Source organism: Podarcis raffonei, chromosome 4 (genome assembly GCF_027172205.1).
Source record: "Podarcis raffonei isolate rPodRaf1 chromosome 4, rPodRaf1.pri, whole genome shotgun sequence".
NCBI lineage: Eukaryota > Metazoa > Chordata > Lepidosauria > Squamata > Lacertidae > Podarcis > Podarcis raffonei.
The window spans coordinates 14823662-14839125 of NC_070605.1; the positions used below are offsets into that span (position 1 = coordinate 14823662).

General features: G+C 43.6%; 1 protein-coding gene across 10 annotated transcripts in view; it reads right to left on the reverse strand.

Annotated features, from left to right (window-relative positions):
• Positions 1-15464, reverse strand: part of DLG2 (discs large MAGUK scaffold protein 2) — an 891570-nt gene that overhangs the window by 870044 nt on the left and 6062 nt on the right. The window lies entirely within an intron of this gene.

Consider the following 15464-nt stretch of genomic DNA (forward strand, 5'->3'; position numbering starts at 1 on the left):
CAACACACACCAGCCCATGGGTTTGTGTACAGTGATGGGCAAATTTGACTTGAAATGCAGCGAGAACAAACATTCACTGTGTAAAACATCTTAGATCTCCTTTTCAGGTTTCTTCCTAGTGATTTGGTGTCAGCTGGTTCTCAAAATTTCCCATTGACTTCCCTATGCTGGGATTTCAGAGCAAAATAACACACTAGAGAGGCAAGCAACTGGTTCAGCGCCAAAAACCACTTCAAAAATGAATCAGTGCTCCAAAGTCTGACATGAATATATGATTATTTTAAGAGCCCAGGCCTTGGATAAATAGGAAATGAAGTGGTGTTGGGAGATTTCAAGGCACAACTAAGAAGCATGACTTGCATTAGCTATGCTTTGGAGAATTCTTTGGTTTGCAAACCATCTAAAGGCCTACCTAGATATTTATTACAGGGGGTGCATGGCTCCTGTCCCTGGTAAAAGGAAGTTATTTGTTTCCCCACCTCCTACATACAGTGATCAATGAACTGGAGAGGACGGATGCTGACCATGATGGCATCACATGACATGTCACTTTTACAAGACATTACCAGAGGGACCGTGTGGGAAAGATGTGGACCAGTGCATCTCCTGTAATGTATAGCTAAGGGCAGTTCTCCCTATACATTTATATTTACAGATTCCAATACGGTGGTTTTTATTGGGCTCTGCATGTGGATAGCTCAGTCAGTAGAGCATGAGACTCTTAATCTCAAGGTCGTGGGTTCGAGCCCCATGCTGGGCGAAGGATTCCTGAATTGCAGGGGGTTGAACTGAATGATGCTTGTTGTCCCTTCCAACTCTACAATTCTATGATTCTGCAATTCTAAAAATGCAAGGCTGAATGCTGAACCCGGGAGGATGGCAGCTCCAGCAACTCACACCAAGAACATTTTAACAAAGCATCCCCAAAGGGGCAAAAATAGATGCAAAATGGAGATTTATCAACGACAGGTAACAAACAATCCTGGTTACTTGATACGTTACTTTACTGATCAGTATTGGCTGCTTGATAACCCTTCAAAGGAGACTCTGCTGTGAAACTGATGCCTCACAATTCATGAAACAGTTCAATTCTATCATCTGTGGTCTGAATCAAGATAATGGCTTTTTGCCTCACTACAGGTGTCCTTTAGGTCACCAGTCCTAAAATGTTGTGTTATAACCAACACTGCTTGGGAACTCCAGGCCAACACCATAATACCTCAACCCCCAAAACACAATAGCATCACGTATTTCAGTAACAGTTTTCCTCTGTAAACAATTGAAGACTATATTCTTCTGTTCTCAGTCCCTCCTCCTACTTCTGCATCCTTGGGATGTTGGGGGTTGGGGGGGATCGCCATCTGGAGGTGACGCTTAAAATTGGACCCAGAACCCAAACCCATGATCTTATTCAATATTCGGCTCCCGACAAACAATTTAGCTTTTATATTTGAACTGAAGACCTCATTTCCTCTTTCAGCTTGTTGACTAAGCTCTTGCAACTCTGTTGTCACTCCACAAAACCTTGACTATTGATGCAAAATGGAAAACAAACAAAAAAAGTAGCTCCTTTCCCACAAATACTTACAGATTAAATATTGTCAAATGATAAGAACAACACACACAAATAAATGTCACAAAACTATCTCTGCAACGCATTACCAAGGTTAATTTGTTGACTAAATGTTGTAGGATTAAAGAAGATACCAATTAAAGTAAATGTCGTATTTGTGTATAGGGTTTCTAACTTTTTGAGTCTAGTTGATAGAAGTTTAATCAGCAGCAATTGACAGGTAACTGTTGGGTTTTCAAATGATTCCAACACACTCCTCTCTTATAAGCACAGGAGTAGGCTGAGCTGCTTTTTTCTGGTCAGTTGGCAACCCTACTTATGTAAGACCCACATCTGATTGTAGGAGCTTTTGAGGATTCTTTCCCTTCACTGGGTGAGAATAGATGATTAGCTCTACCTTGGATATTTATAGTGCACAGTTAGCTACAAAGGCAGCTATTCTTAGGACTCAAACATATTTGCATTTGTAATTAATTTTGCACTCTTCCTCTTGGTTCAAATGAGCATCATTCCCATTCTGCCCGCTTAAAAGTTCTCTGCAACTCAATCAGTTGGCTGCAAGCCTCGAAAACCACACAATCATTTCATATTTAAGCCAGAAACTCCCTGGACTAACAGAAGGGAAACAGCCTAAAGACGCCCAAGAGATGCTTCCCTTGTAACCAGAGTCCAATTGCAACCAGGGCCGGCTCTATCATTAGACAGAGAGAAGCAGCTGCCTCGGGCAGCAGGTGCCGAGGGCCACAGAGTGAGGAGCAGTATTCTACTAAAAAGATGCAAAAATGCAAGGATTTCCACTTGCACAATGGAATTTCCCCCCTCCTCGTCCTGCACACCTCATGCCCTCCCAAATCTGTTATAGGAACCCCCAGAACAGATTCAAGGGGGTGCACTGGTGGAGGAGAGGTGGGAAATTTCCGTGGTGCGTGCAGAAATCTGTGCTCTATTAGTCCCCTCCAGATGATTTATGGATTGAGCATTCATCCTGATTAGTTTGCACAAATCTTAGATGAAGGTCCAATCTTCACTGAGCATACATCCTGGTTTGTTTGCAAGACAGTTGTCACCCTCAGATTTACGTATAAGCTAAACAAGCTATAGTTTAGGGCCCCACTCTTTTGGGGGCACCCAAAAAGATTTAAAGGGGGGGAAACCCTGGATGTACATTTCCAAAATATATGATAAAAAACCAATTAAAACAAAACCTACATACAGCAACAGTGTTTTGTGTTGTGTAGGCTCCTATGATGTAAGTAATGGGCCCCGCCGGCTAGCCTGCTCCCTAAAATATCACTGGTTTGCTCATTTCTATATACAGGGTGCCTACATTCTGCATGTGCAAATAGCTTTAGATACCTATTAGGTCCATAAATTACCATTTAGCATATATTCAACATAAAACAGCGACAATTTGCTGTTGACAAAGAACAGCTGGACATATAAAGGGCCCCATTACCTTCAGTAGCTTAGGGCCTCATCAAACCTAAATCCGGCCCTGCATTCACCTCACTTTGCTTAACAAGGTTCTACACGTCTTTCTGTTAGCAATCCAACTTTTGATGTATTTTCCCTGTCCCTTTTCCAAAGCACAAGAAGTCCACGGCTGTTATCTTAAGTGGATTCGTTGCTCCAGGACAAAGGGTGTTAATCCAGTTTAAATGTGCAAACCTAAAGTTCTGGTTTGTTTGTGGGCCCCACAGCACACTTGCAGTCTAGGGTGTCCCAGCCCACAGCTTAGAAATTACTGCAAATGTACATGCCTCAAGTGCTAAAACCCACCACGTCTCCAGTTGTAAATTCCTTCCACAGTTCCCCCTACAAAGCATTTACTTGTTCCCAAGATATACCCACTGATAATTGTTGTTGTTGTTTTTAAAGCAATCGAAACAAACAACTCTCCAGCCTTCAAAGACACAATTGTTTTCAGTGTCTCATGGCCAAACTACAAGACATCTGTGAGAAAATCTCATGATATTTCAATTTTTACTTTCGAGGGTGGGGGAGAGAGCTTTGAATTCAATCAGATGAATGGTGTTTGGGGACCATGGGGATATTTAGGGGGGGTGTTTTATTCTGAAGAAGTGCCACTACTAGTGGGGGGGGAGAGAAATTCTATTCAGTTCTCATTTAAAGGAGAACCTGCCTAATTCTCACTGTCTAATACAATATGCAAACCAAATCGCAGCCATCCTTTGAAATTTGTACTTCTCTGAATTTTGTAATGCTGATCTATGTAGCTGCCAGAGTTTGGTACTGCCCAAGCTTCCTGTGGCTGCTCTTTTTATTCTGTTTGTTTGGTTTTTGTCTTTTTAAGAGTGTTATTCGTCAGTTGGAGACCTTTGGATACCAAGCAACTAACAATTCAAAAAAAACATAACCACAACCACAACACAAAACTGAATATAGAATGGGGTACAGTGAGTGTAGAATGTATACATTGGCAGGGTGTGTGGAGAGACATGTGGAAATGAAACTGCTTTTGAAAACTGTATACAGTGGTACCTCGGGTTACAAACACCTCGGGTTACAGACTCCGCTAAGCCGGAAGTAGTACCTCGGATTAAGAACTTTACCTCAAGATGAGAATAGAAATCGCACGGCGGCAGCAGGAGGCCCCATTACCTAAAGTGGTACCTCAGGTTAAGAACGGTTTCAGGTTAAGAACGGACCCCCGGAACAAATTAAGTTCGTAACCAGAGGTACCACTGTATTAGGAAAAAAGCATGGAGATATGTGTATATTAGGAGGAAGTTGCACTAAAATGCTGATGAGTTTTCATGAGGCATAATAATAATAATAATAATAATAATAATAATAATAATAATGGCATATTGGTGTGAAAATGTGGGGAACTGAACTTAAGATTGGAAAAATGAGAAACCAGGAGAAACTGAAATAGGTACATTCTCTCAGCCCCAGCTATAGATCAGTGATGGAACACACGTTCTGCACGGACAAGATCCCAAGTTCAATCCCGGCCATGTCCAGTTAATAGCCAGCAACAGATTATGCCAGAGACCTCCGATAGCCACTGCCTGTCAACCTAGATAATACTTAGCTAAAATGGACAAACAGGCCCATATAAGACGTACTGTATTCAACCAAGTTTAAACTGCGCCCAAATATAGGCTCCATTCAGGTTGCATTCAAGCCAGTTTTGCGGATGTGGGGGAATAGGTCAAAATATGGTATAACTATTTTTCCTCCACACTGTTTGCTGAATCTTCCCTACATCTTATTAGTCCTGGCGTGGGAGAGGGGGACAACCACACCATGGGGCTAACAGCAGCTTGAGGGGTGGGAAAGAGGGTCCCCATCCCACATACTTCATGGAATCAAATTTGGGTTGCCAATTTTCCTTTTTAAACTTGCCTGGCTCCTATGCCTTTTAATAACAATATAGCAAGAAGGTGTTGAAACAGGCAAAACTTTGCCTTCCGCTTGATCTCCTTGGTAAGAAAGTTGTTCATCTACTACAGGGGTCAGCAAACCTTTTCAGCGGGGGGGGGGGCCTGAACCCCCCCTTGTGGGGGGCTGAACTATATTTTGAAAAAAAAAATATGAACAAATTCCTATGCCCCACAAATAACCCAGAGATGCATTTTAAATATAAGGACACATTCTACTCATGTAAAAACATGCAGATTCCCGGACTATCCACAGGCTGGATTTAGAAGGCGATTGGGCCGGATCCAGCACCCGGGCCTTAGTTTGCCTACCCATGATCTACTACATTTCTGTGACTCGGGTGCTGAAAGGTGGCAAGCCTATGCCAACACGGAGGCAAAATACTAACCAGCTAAAGTGGCGCAAACTGTAGCCCTAGAACACACACCAACAATTGGATCGTTTTAATCAGATTATTTTAAATTCTAGCTAACAAGGTAGAAATGCTGTCTAGCTTTGGAGTGGCTAAGCTGCAGCAATCCAGCTTAAGCAGGGGAAAAATGCAAATGCATTATAAATATGAGTTTATTATTGTGTCGCAGTTTACGTAATTTCGGGTTTTCCCTCTGCAGTTCCATGACATGAATATGCAATTGCTTGGGTGGCCTTAGGACAGTGTGATAATTCTGTAGAATGGAGCACAAAGAGGCGTGCACAGCACCACTGGAAGTTGAGAGCCCAAAGTCCGCCATTGTGCTCAGCTTGTAAATCGGTAGAATACTGTAGTTGATTATGAAGGCGCTCAACGGGAAGTCTGGTTTTTGACCCCTGTCCAGTACCTACTGGGAGCTGCATTAGAATAAGGGTCAGATCACTGGTTTCTCCCAGTCCTGCCTGGAGATGCTGGGGTTTGAACCTTGGAGCTATTGCATGCAAAGTTCAGTGACTGAGCCACAGGCTTTGCATGACAGGATATACTCCCCTAAGCAAATAGCGGAGAGGTAGCTATGAACCACGGGGTGCGGGTGGTGCTGTGGGTTAAACCACAGAGCCTAGGACTTGCCGATCAGAAGGTTGGCAGTTCGAATCTCTGTGACGGGGTGAGTTCCCGTTGCTCGGTCCCAGCTCCTGCCAACCTAGCGGTTCGAAAGCATGACAAAGTGCAAGTAGATAAATAGGTACCACTCTGGCGGGAAGGTGAACGGCGTTTCTGTGCAGTGCTCTGATTCGCCAGAAGTGGCTTAGTCATGCTGGCCACATGACCCGGAAGCTGTACACTGGCTCCCTCGGCCAGTAAAGCGAGATGAGCGCCGCAACCCCAGACTCGGTCACGACTGGACCTAATGGTCAGGGGTCCCTTTACCTTTAGCTATGAACCAGACCAGCCTCTTTGTGGCTTTTTCCCAAGCAATGTACTCCAGTCATGGGTGGACCTTGGGGTCTGTGCGACGCCAACATTCAGCACCCTTATGGGCAGGCATTCAAGGGTGTCCTACCTAATTTGCAGTTTCCAAAAGAATATGCAAATTGGAAAAAGTCATCCTTCAAAATTTGCAATGCGATTCAAGTTCTCCAGCCATTTAAGGGTTACAAAAATGTGTTTACGAGGGTAAAATGGGTATCAAAATGCACACGCTAGTGAAAATAACATGCAACGTGTGTTATTTTATTGCTGGAAATTGCTTTACAAAGCTAGCATACGCTAGGCAAAAAGGCATGCAGAAATAGGTGTATGGAGAAATATGCTAATGAAATTTCACGAGGACTTTAAAAAAAAATAGCAAACTGATGTGGAAATGCGGAGGACTATACTTAAGATTAGGAAAATAAGAATCTGAGACAATCCAAAATACAGTCAAACCTCGGTTTTCAGACATAATCCGTTCCGGAAGTCCGTTCGGCTTCCGAAATGTTCCACAACCGAGGCGCAGCTTCCGATTGGTTGCAGGAGCTTCCTGCTCTCAAACGGAAGCCACGTCGTACATTCAGCTTCAGAAAAATGTTCAAAACCGGAGCATTTGCTTCCAGGTTTTCGGCATTTGGGAGCTGAAATGTTCCAAAACGGAGGCGTTTGGGAGCCGAGGTTTGACTGTATACAAATTAATCCATCCCTACGTGTGAGCTCCTGAGGAGCATAATTAACTATTGCAAACTGACACCAACTCTGTACTAGCATATTTTAAATTTACCAAAATGTGTCTGGCTATACTTTCTGGATGAGACATAGACATAACTGGTGGTTGAAAACTTGCTTTCCTCTTCTCTTCTCCTGCCCGCCTCAGCAATATATCACAGCTTCTATAGCCTACGTATATAGTAAGGGTATTTAAAATGAGAATTGTCATAGCGTCCTCTTTCTTGCTCTTCAAAATATGGCAACCCTAGAGTTGCTAGATTTGCCATTCTAGATGGTTCAGCTCCTACCCTTGGTCTCTAGAAGCTAACTCTTCTCTCTAAGCTGGGAGTTGAAAAGCTAGATGTTCCCTCAATGAATCTGGGAGCTGCAGTTGTGGGGAGGGGGGAGACCTTTGAATCTGATATACTAATTGTAAACTCATTCTTCGAGTTATGGTCCTCATGAAGCCAAAAGGAAACCCGAAGATTTGGGGGGGGGGAATTTACAAAAACCCTACAAGAGGAACTCAAAAACATTCAAATGAGGACTGAGCGTGCTCAGTGGCCGTGAAATGTTGGCGATCAGAAGAAAAGGAATTGAAACGAGTGAGGTGGAATGGGGTGTTCTGGAAGAGAAATGGGCTAGCTAGAAGCCTGAATAGGAACATGACACACTGCAACATTTTATTGCAGTTTCTCTGTTTGATTTTTCCCAGCCCCACCCGCAGAACTATATAGTTCTCAGTGGTGATTGAGAGACTATATTAAACCAATTCTGAGGCTACTGTGTTATTCACGCATTTCTGGGAAGAAGTCCCGCTGAAATTGATGGCCTGCAAAGCCACTCCCGAATTTAGGAGGGGGGGGTGTTGCGGGCTCATGACCCCGCCCACATGCACTCTCGCGGGGCTGGTGTCAGCCCCGCGGGAACCAGGGATTCCCTCTTATTATTCATCTCCTGCAGCCTCAGCCAATCGGCTGGCAGCAGGGGCGGGCCGACCTAGGGGCACTTAAGGTCGGGGCAGCCCTTGGCTCGCCCCTTTTCCTCCTTCGCAGCAGCTGTGTTTTCCCACCCACCCGCCCTTTAGGTTAGCATTCAGACTTTGCTATGGGCTTTGGCTGGTCGCCGCAAGGGGCCTGGTAGGAGTTTTTCCATTTGGCTAATTGGCTGGAATTTTGAAGCCACTTGGTTTTTTCGCCTACCTCGTAGCAAACGTCACAACTTCTTGGTGTTGGCGGTTAGGCATTGGCCGGGGTATTGTTATGCAAATGAGATCGGGGGGGAGGAACGCCATCACCTCCCCCACTTCTTGAAGGGTAGTTCGTTAAAGGACTCCGAGGGGCGTCGCCTCGTCCGAAACCTACGGAGGCTAGGGCCTAAAGCGCGCTCCCGAGCGGTAACCCCTCGGGGAGCGCCTAGGGATGTGCATCTCGGGGGCTCCCCCTGCTGGTGTTTAACCCTTCCCGGTTAGAACCGGATAGTCTGTTAGGGCCAATGCCTAAGCCAATACCGCTCTTTCCTGTAATCAATAAAGTTGTGGCCATTTTTCGCCCATTAACCTAAATTCTGGTGTCCTGTGTCTTTATTTACTCCATTTGTGGGAGGGGGAGGGAATAGCCACGCAATAGATGGAGCTGTAAATGTGTGGCATAGCCTTCCCCAATGGCTTATTTCTTCTACTGCATCTGCAAATTCTTAGCAAAATGAGCTGTGCTGCTTCCTATTTGAACTAGCTCACCATGTCTAAGTGAGATCACTCTTTGTCGGAACAATCACAAACAGCATCCCTGTAGTTAAGTGTTTTTCAGTCATCCGATTATCCCGTAGAGCAAACAGAATAAGCCCTAGATTTTGGTGCTATTGTTTACAACCATGATCCAAACGTGAGCTATATGTCAACAGTACATACTGCAAGGCAATGGTATGCCACAGGCTAAGACTGCCACGTAATGCAGCAGAAAATTAAAGCCTTGTCAATAACATGGGACTTCTGACACAGACCCCACTGCCTTGTTAAGTCTGCAAAAAGCCACCTAAAAGCCATTAGCAGGGAAGGGATTATTATTGGGTGGGGGGGAGGGTATATTAGAAGGGAAAAATAACATATTAGGAAGCCAAAATGTATTGTCTTTCAAAACAGTTTTAGACCACCTGATGTTTCCCATCTGGCAGCCTTGTAAATATCTGCGTCATAAGAGCTAAGTGGGAATGGGGGACTGAAAAGTAAGGGCAACATTTGTTTACCCATAAAGCAAAGTTATCAACAAGCACCAATCTATAAATGTTAAATAATACCCCCCCCCATGAATATAAGACATAAACTTTACTCCTCTACTGGCATTAAAACAATAATTTTCTTGAGCATTGCAGTATAAAGCAAACACATTCTCCCCATCACACATTTCCAAAAGAAGAACCCTCCTGGATCAGCCCCAAAAGCCTATCAAATCTGGTGCCTTGTTTTCATAGATATCACCTTGCCAACAAAGGTCCGTATAGTTAAAGCTATGGTTTTCCCAGTAGTGATGTATGGAAGTGAGAGCTGGACCATAAAGAAGGCTGATCGCCAAAGAATTGATGTTTTTGAATTATGATGCTGGAGGAGACTCTTGAGAGTCCCATGGACTGCAAGAAGATCAAACCTATCCATTCTGAAGGAAATCAGCCCTGAGTGCTCACTGGAAGGACAGATCGTGAAGCTGAGACTCCAATACTTTGGCCACCTCATGAGAAGAGAAGACTCCCTGGAAAAGACCCTGACGTTGGGAAAGATGGAGGGCACAAGGAGAAGGGGACGACAGAGGATGAGATGGTTGGACAGTGTTCTCGAAGCTACCAGCATGAGTTTGACCAAACTGCAGGAGGCAGTGAAAGACAGGAGTGCCTGGCGTGCTCTGGTCCATGGGGTCACGAAGAGTCGGACACGACTAAACAACAACAACAAACTAGATGTACTTTACTAAGCCCACAAGGAGGACCTGCATGCCATAGTGATCTCCCAACAACTTGCCATTGGTTGGCATTCAGAGACATACTGCCTCCAACCAGGGAGGGAAAAACTTAAGCCTTGTTATTTCCCCCCCCCCCAACGTTCTTTTAAAGCCATCCAAGTTGGTGGCCATCAGTAGATCTTGTGGGAATGAATTCCTTAGTTTAACTTTACACTGTATGAAGAAGTAATTTCTTTTGTCTGTCCTGAATCTTCACCCAGCTTCATTGGATAACCCCCAATTTTAATATTATATGTGTGTGAGAGAAAGAAGATTCAATCTATTTGCTCTGCAGTATGCACAGTCTTATATACCTCTGTAATGTTCTTCCTTACTCGCCTTTTATAAACTAAAAAAAAAAACCCCAAACCCAAATATTGTCACCTTTCCTCATGGGGGAATTGCTCTAGCCCAGGTGTGGGTAAAGTTCAGTTTTGCAGATGTTGTTGAACTACACCTCCCATTAGCCATGCTGCCTGGGGCTGATGGGAACTGTAGTTCAGCAACAGTTGGCTGGGCAAAGGTTCCTGACACCTGCTCTAGCCCCCAACCCCATCTCTCCATAGAAGAAACCAAAACAAAACCCCTGATCTCAATATCCTGTTTGAGGCACAGCAACCAGAACCATGCACAATATTCCAGGTGCTATCACATCACGGATTTGTATGGTTATAGCATTACAGTTCTGCCAGTTTTATTTTCACTCCGTTTTCACACCCTTTCCTAATGATCCATAACCCTCCATCCTTGTTTTGCTTGTGTTTAGTAGGGGGTAGAGGACAAATTACAGAACTTGTTCCAATAATAATAATAACAACAACAACAACAACCATTTCCTAGATCCAGTTTAATCTACCTGCCCACAATAAGCACAATGTTTGTGTAAAGTGGTCCTGTCTATACAGCCAGGCAGTGAAGCTTTTCCAGGAATTTACTACTTAAAGACTCCAGGTGGAGAACCACATTTGAACACAATAAGGTTCCTTATATACCAAGTGAGACCGCAGGTCCATCTTGGCCAGTAAATAGAAGCCACCTTGAAAACTAGATCTGAATTTGCCGTTCTGTGCAATGACCAATGTGCTCACCCTCATTCTCCCCCCACCAACTTTTTCCCATTTAAAGTATTATTCATGTAATTTTTATTTTATTTTTCAATGACTGATATGCCAAGAAGTTTTTCGTGGGATCCCCTGCAAATTCTGTCTATTTACAAAAGAAAATGCTGGCCATTCCTACAGCTCCCTTGTTGTGATTCTGTGCCAAAGGGGTTTTATAATCCACCCATCCACAACCTCTACATTTTCTTTAAAAAAAGTAGGGTTGTTGTTTCTTGGCCTCTACCCACTTTTGTACTCCAGCCCCACTGATCGTGGGGACAGCCAGCAACTTGGCTGCCAGCACTCCTACATAAAACCTCACATCTGGCCTCCGTAAACTGCCTTTTTTCCTTCTGCAACCTTATAACAAAATTATATGAAGTAAACAAAACAGTGGAGAAATACTCCAAATTCACTTCACTCAAAAAAAAAAAAAACACCTGAAAATTTTACTGGCAAATAAAAGGCCACTGACAGCAAGAGATTTTCTCAAAGGGAAAACGGCAGGTATTGATCTCCCATGGAATCCCACTGGGGATTGCTTCAAAATTTCCCTTTTTACACATAAGACCTATTGTCATGTTTGCATACACAGGCAAACACACTGCATGGATCATCTCTTCTCTCACTTGCCAGCAGAGTTCCCCAGCGTGCCAGCCCTGATTGCCTAATATTTAACCATGGTTGTCCAATATCCCGTGAAGCTGTGATGCTATTGATGCTTGAAGAACTGGCCTGTTGCCTGATTAGCACAACTATCTTTTTCTTCTTTTTATTAAAAAAATTACATTTTTAAACAACTGCTGCCTTGTTAAAAGTTACAAAAATGCATTTTTTAAAAGCTGACTTATTGCTTCACAACAGCAAGTGTCCACAGAACCATGCTCACAAGAGGTAGGGGGTCATTTGCCATGGTGAGTGTGATGAAGAGTAAACTCCAACCTTTCTCCCACCCTTGGAACTGGAGAAGTGGCAGGGTCTCATCCCCACACTTCAACTACGCTTGAGATACTCTGTGTGCCTTAGAAATGCCTGGGGTGCGGGTGGCCTTGCAAATGCACTGTGCATGTGTGTTCCTTGGAAGCCCCACTGCTGCCGCAGTCCCCACTCTCAATAGGGGGGCTGGGGCTTGTTGCTTTGATCCTGCACTTGGGCATGAACACAACTCTAAGTGATCCCTGAACTCTTCTCCAGCATCAGCCTTGGAATTAAAGGTGCTGCGACAAGACCTTGCCCCCTTGCCACAGCCCATGCAGTGTGCATTCCAGTGCACAAAGACTTAAGAACAGCTCTCGTGTATACATCAGAAAAGATCTGATCAGCAAATGAATGCCCCGTCAAAATTAAGAAACGAAACAAGAGGGGACGCACGCTTATCCATAATGCGCATTTGAGCAATCCATGCCAACCTGTCTTCCTGAGATTCCTTATTAGCACAATACTTCTTTTTTTGCAAGGTGGGGGCAAATCTGTGCCAATATTTCTTGAGCTAAATTTAATAGACTTTCAGTGGAAATCCTCAGAAGCAAGTTTCACTGAGTTCAATGTGACTTTCAGCAGTGTGCCACTGCAAATTTTGTCCCTAACACAAGCCATGAACATTAAAGGATATTTGACTATTGCTACTACTAGTTTAAGTGACGCGGGTGGCACTGTGAGCCTAGGACTTGCCGATCAGAAGGTCAGCAGTTTGAATCCCTGCAACGGGGTGAGCTCCCCTTGTTCAGTCCCAGCTCCTGCCAACCTAGCAGTTTGAAAGCACATCAAAGTACAAGTAGATAAATAGGTACTGCTCTGGCGGGAAGGTAAACGGTGTTTCCGTGTGCTGCTCTGGTTCGCCAGAAGCAGCTTAGTCATGCTGGCCACATGACCCAGAAGCTGTACGCCGGCTCCCTTGGCCAGTAAAGAGAGATGAGCGCCGCAACCCGAGTCGTCTGCGACTGGACCTAATGGTCAGGGGTCCCTTTACCTTTACTAGCAGTTTACTAACAATGTTTTACTACTGTAAATGTACATAACCTCACTACTAACTTATGAGTTACAGGACTTGCAGTGAACGCTACCAGTTTATACACCACTTCTAAGCCATGTTCTGTTAACAGAGCAGTCAGCTCCTGAATGTTTCAGACACTGTCTGGTCATCTTAACATCCATGCAAAATATTACCTTTACAGCTGCTTGCTTGTTCAGATACACCATGAAGCAGGATGATTCTGGACATTCCTGGTAACAACTTTTGTGAAAAGTCTTCTCTGGATGCTATAAGCTAGCCCTACCATTAGGCAAGCAGAGATAAATTGTGAGTCAATATTAAAGGACAGCAATTCAATTATTTAGCTTTCTATGGATTGGATCCAGGCTCCCTTCCTCTGAAAGAAGAAACCTCCTTGGTCGGAGGGAGGATCCAATACTTTAATTGTATCACCATTTAGATTTTCTGCTCAGGCACCAAAATCTTGTACCATCTCAGCTGGGTGCTTCTGTTTATGCTTCTTGGCTTTCCTCAACTGATTAGGATGAATATTATTCATTATAAACAGGGTTGCCATGCTATTCTGCAAGACAATTTTAAATTAATCTGAAACAAGTTTAGGGTCCTTATGACTTCAGACATCTCAGCTATATTTCTGTAACATGAAACAATACATTACTGGGAGATATGTTTGTTTAATGTAGAAAGGCTGTTCTTTAATATTGCAAATCACTTGGCTTTCTTGGCCAGATTAGGTTACGCTTGAACTAAAATAGAAAAGACAATTGCCATCTACATGTTAAAACAACTGCTATGTTGGAACTAATGCAACAAGAGAGCAAAGCCCCCATGTGGGAGGGCAACCAGTTTTTCTGGGTATATGTGCAGATAACTTCAGGGGAAAAGTTATTCTGTGTGAGAAAACTCTGGAGAAATGTTCCCAAAATCAAGGAGCTAGTTAACATCACAAGGTTTTTAAGGTGCTTATGGTTGCAAAAAGAGAGTGCATGTGATTGCCTCAGTCCAGGGCTCCATCTGCACTCTGAAACTGCATGCTGAGTTTTTGCTCAAGCATTAATTTCAGTACAGGTGGCAGCTCAGCCCAGTGTTCCCTGTGTCCGTATGTGCCGAGCCGTCCTTTGATTTGGCGTGAATGAGTGAGTTCTAGCATGCGTGTGATGGGAGATCTCGTAGATTACCAAAAGTGGCTGAACTTTCAACATAATCACTGTTTCTGGCACAGGCGCCAGAAATGTTAGCCTTGTCCTAAGAATGCTTATCCTGTGCTTTTATTCTAAGTAAACAACCGCTTGACAGGAGATATGTCAGCACAGCTCCAGGCCTTTCCAAGCCACGTTTCTCAGAACAGGCACCATAGTAATCATCCAGATTTCTAATTATTGTGGCAAATGAGCAACAGCAACACCACCACCAGTAAGAGAAACCACACCATTTTCTAGAAATGTGTTGCACCTCTGTTGATCATGGCTGCTATTGAAGGGAAATATCCATGCTTTTCACAAGGCAGGGACTGATGGCAACATTGAACATGCGAAGCTGTAACGTGTTCAAAGTCAGACCACTGATGCAATGTAGCTCAGTGCTATCTGTTTTGACTGGTGGTACTCTCGGGGGTCTCAGGAAAGGTTTCAACCCTAACCCTAACCAAAAAAACAGGTTGCCGAGGTTATGTCACACTGTAGCATAACCCAGAAACACAACCCAGAGCTATGCAAATAGGATTCCCAATGGGTTAAGATGCAGGCAGCAAGCCAATTGTGTCCCTAGAGCTACAGGCACCGCCTTACTATCTCCCAAAGAAGTGAATGGTTGCCATTACTACAAGGAAAAGGAAAAGCATTGGAGATGCTAGTAAGCAAGGGAGGAGGAGGTGTCTCTATGTGCATTAGAACAAAGATGCATTATAAGAACTCCACCCCCAACAACAGCCAAGCCTGCCCTTCTTAAGACCCCCTCATCTTTATGATGAGCATCTCACTATTGTTATATATCATATACACATTTTTGTTAAACGGAGTTGGGAAATGTAGGGCTACTTTAAAAAAAAAATCTGCTTAGCTACAGCCACACAACTCCCAACAATACTTCATTATTAGATAACTTTTTAAAAAAAAAAGATTATTCAAATCATATTGTTTTCATGAGCAGTTTTATTTTACATATAAACCTTGTAGTGGGGAATCTTGAAACATATTCCATATACTTTAATGGCTAAATGATGGCTATGACAGGTATACTGTTGCACTTTTTAGAAATATATCTAAAGTAATGAAAAATGACAAATCAGAAAGATTTTATCATTTTA